This window comes from Cetorhinus maximus, chromosome 30 (assembly GCF_964194155.1).
Source record: "Cetorhinus maximus chromosome 30, sCetMax3.hap1.1, whole genome shotgun sequence".
Taxonomy (NCBI): domain Eukaryota; kingdom Metazoa; phylum Chordata; class Chondrichthyes; order Lamniformes; family Cetorhinidae; genus Cetorhinus; species Cetorhinus maximus.
The window spans coordinates 9073677-9077790 of record NC_135908.1 but is presented as its reverse complement, the minus strand read 5'-3'; the positions used below and the strand labels follow the sequence as shown (position 1 = coordinate 9077790).

At 40.4% G+C, this 4114-nt stretch overlaps 1 non-coding gene across 1 annotated transcript; it reads left to right on the top strand.

The window, feature by feature from the left end:
* The first annotated feature begins 3620 nt into the window (after window positions 1-3620).
* LOC144670161 (U6 spliceosomal RNA) lies at window positions 3621-3727 on the top strand. The gene has a single exon (XR_013573832.1). It is a non-coding gene; the product is annotated as a U6 spliceosomal RNA (small nuclear RNA).
* Window positions 3728-4114: the final 387 nt, after the last annotated feature.

The following is a 4114-nucleotide window of genomic DNA, read 5'->3' as shown; positions in this document are numbered from 1 at the left end:
TGGCTGTCATCCATCATCGACCCATTATAGATGCCTTTGTCCAGGAGTGTTCCAATGCCCAATATCTGTCATATGTTAGTGATGTGTAATCTATTTCACTGGAGGCTCCTTCCTACGTGACACTATATTCAAAATGGCAATGCTAATTTAGTGCTAACCACTGCCAAAAGCATTACTGTAAAACTGTGATAACAGATAAAATATATCACTCCCTCAATGACACAGTTGGCATAGGCATTTGCACAGTTAGGTCCTGAGTTACACTGCCAACTCTGCTTTGAATGTATCTGCTTTCACCCTTTTAACCCCCACCACCACACCGCGCCCCCCCCATAACAATGGCAGACTCGCTCCTTCCACCACCCACCTCCCCCCATAACAATGGCAGACTTACTCCCCCCATATCACTAGCCAGTGCAATCAGATCAGTTTGCACTATTATTCAAACACTGGGCTTATCTTCCCCTTTTCTGTCTGCTTTCTGGTTGGGTGGTGAATTGCCAGAATGGATCTCTGCTCATTGTCAAACTGTCTGCTCTACCAGTGATGGTGAAAGTTATCCCCATTTGCTCTTCCATCATCCCTTTACTGCCTGGTCATCTCCAAAATAGATGAGATGGAGCCAAACTCAGTCTTTGGGGCATTTGCAGAAAGAATTTAATGCAGCACCTAACCCACGCTCCACCATATGTAGGTTAAATCCTCCTTCCTCAGCATCTAACCTTGACAGCATATGGAAGTCATTGTCATATCTCTCTGCCCAGCAGTGACACCCCTCGATTTAAGTAACAAAATCCTGAGGTGCATCAATTGATTACGCACACACACATTAAGCCTGCTACAGAGAACATCAATAATTTAGGACTAAACCGTTGGCAGGGAGGCTCAACTCCTCTCCAGATTTCTAATCATCTTTGCTGTGCACGCATTTTCTTTAGTCCTATTGTTACTTTAAAACAAGCCCTCAATTCTTTCATTTGAGGCAAAGGATCCCCATGCGTTTAGTTTTTAATTTAATAAGATTGTTGTGCATTCAAAATATATCTTGTTCAGAAAATAATCCCTGAATTATTTATGCAGTGATATTAGTGTTTTATTCTAGTAGAGGAAATTCAAAGCAGGGAGCATTCAGAGCTGGTGTAATCTGTAATGCTGTTGCTCACTACTTGTCACAAAGCTGCGAGCTCAACCAGTGTTTTTCCCATAACACCCATTCTTAGAATCCTGCTCCACAGGGCATCGGGATGTGGGTCTGTGCCAACTATTCCCTACACAGGAAGCCCTCCCAGATTTCACTCCAGCCATTGTGGGCAGTGACAAAATGGAAGTCCAGGACATCCTCCAAAAAGAAACCAAACAAACTAAAGATCCAGAGGTTCTATTTTAGTGGGATTTGTTCTATGGTCACTGGAACAATCATCCCGTCCAACATCATCTCCAGGTCATAATCCCAGACACACACACACACATAGTGAAAGGCAGCCATCAGCGGAGAGCAGGCAGGCTGTAAGTGAGCTCTGAGCCATATTATGAGATTAACCTGCACACCAGTATAATTGCCAATCAACCTCCCATCAACAGCTTTGCCTAACATATCCACCAGAAGAAATTGACTCTCCAATCCAAAAATCCATCCAGCTCAATTCATGGCGAGAATAACTTCCAATTATTGCCTGTATTATAATGAGATTCAAATAACACTTGCTTTTCTCCCCTGCTGTCTCTTCTAATAAGAAGAAGTGATATGTGTATTAGAGACTGACAATGTGATTGGCTCATGGCTGTAAACCTGTCTACATTAGTAATCAATCTCTGGCAGGAATTGCGATACATACTAATGGCTACAGCCAGGCATTTATTACTCCTCTGTCTGTCTCTCTCCCAAAAAAAAACACGCAAACACCAAATTGGAGCCTGACAGTAAGCCTACAGTCATACAGAATGAGCAGCAATAGACTTCTAACCAACCTCCTCTTAACCCTCTCCATCTAATTCCATCAGCATATCCTTCTAATACTTTCTCCCTCATGCTTATTTAGCTTCCTCTTAATATATCTATACTATTTGCCTCAAATGCTCCACGTGGTACCGAGTTCCACATTCTAATCATTTTCTTGGTAAAGAAGTTTCTCCTGAATTCCCTGTTGGATTTATTAGTGGCTATTTTATATTTATAGCTCCTAGTTGTAGACTTCCTTCTGTTATATGGCAGGTGGCAATTGCCAGGCTGACCATATCCCAAAAGGAAATTTGCCAAGCTATCACAATGATTTGCAATTTGTATTTTTATTACGAGAAGGTATGTACACTGAAGTCAGAAATAAAAAGTCCACTACCACTTTTGGAGATTTTAAAGATTAAAGTAAAACATTTATTAACAAAAGAAAAGAAAACTTAAACACAAAAGATTACAGTTACACAGTTAAATTTAATCTTACATTTCCCAAAAGATTTCTACTTAGCTAGACTCCCAAATAAACACCCTTTTCCAGGAAACAGTTCAAATAGATTCTTAATCTATAAAACATCCAGTAACATTACCACAAGGAACTCACTGCTGCTATAAGGAAGGTATTTCACAGCTTCTCTCTTCCTCTCACTCGACAATGGAATTCCAAAGCTTTTAACAAAACTTTGTTTTCTGGAACAAGCAAACACTTCTCTGGGGTGGCTAGAAGCTGATACTTCACAGTACAATCTTCAAGATCTCACATGCCTACTTCCCTCATACAGCTTTCAATCTTTCCTTAAATATATTTTCTCCCTTTTTGATCTTTAAATCCATTGTTCTGAACTTTATTTGAAACTCAAACTCTTCCAAATGTAAGACCTTTTATGTTTCCATCTTGTCTTTGCTTTTGGGTCAATAAAACATGATATCTCCACTGCTCTTTTACCTATGAACTCCTGCAAGATGTAACCATTTCCTTATCACCTTCTAATTCCCCTTTGAAATTCAAACAGCCTCTCAATTTATCTACAAATGCAAATGTTAGCTCATCCATTTCCATTTCAGAATGCCTGCCTAATCCCTTTGATGATTCAAACCTTGCTGTCTGTCTTCAGTTTAATTAAATTACACAAACACAAATACACAGCCCCCACAAGCCTACTTCAGTATCCCACAGTATTAGGAAAAATGATATTTCCTTTACACCACAAAAAGAATCATTTTCTCCATGTCTACTCTATCAAACTCTCATTACCTTACAGACTCTTTTTCAAGTCAGCTCCGCTTTCTCTTTTCTAAAGAAAAGAGACCCAGCCTGCTCTGCCTTTCCCAATAAATACCTTCTGTCATTCTTGTATTATCCTCGTGAACCTTTTGTGCATCTTCTGCAATGCCTTTCGAGTTATCAACAGTCACAGATTGCAACTCTTTCGAGTACAATCACAATTCTTTGGTTTCCGGGAGTGGGACATGAACCCACAACCCTCTGATTCAAAGGCGAGGGTGCTATGAACTGAGCCACAGCTGACACCTCAAATTGAGGGTCACCACACCTCTGGTGAGGAGTGAGATTGAAAAGGCAGGGCCTTCATAGATTACCTCAGCCAGTATGGGAATTGAACCTGCACTGTTGGCGTCACTCTGCATTATAAGCCAGCCGTCCAGCCAACTGAGCTAACCAGCACATATACTAAAAAATTGGAACGATACAGAGAAGATTAGCATGGCCCCTGCGCAAGGATGAAGTGTTCCATATTTGAGATTGTCAAAACATTTCTGCAATGCCTTCATATCCTGTTAAAGTTTATGAGTTTATTCCAATCTGAACTTGAAGATTACACTCCTTCTCCATGTGGAATATCTCTAAGTAGCATGCATTTACCTTTATATTGGGAAAACCAAAGGTCAAGACCAACTATACAGGATTCCACCAACGTTGTAAAGAGTTGGAGAGAAGATAAAGCAATTCAACAATCCTTGGTTAAATGATGCTAAGATTGGGTTTCAAAAATCTGTAGATTTTGTGTCTCTCTGTCTGCTCTACACAAACTTACCAATCTCACGTGCAAGAATGATAAACTATAGGTAGGCTCCATATATTTGAAGATACAAGATCACTCAGCGGACAGGGCTGATCACAAGGACTAGCTGCTGGTCACATGT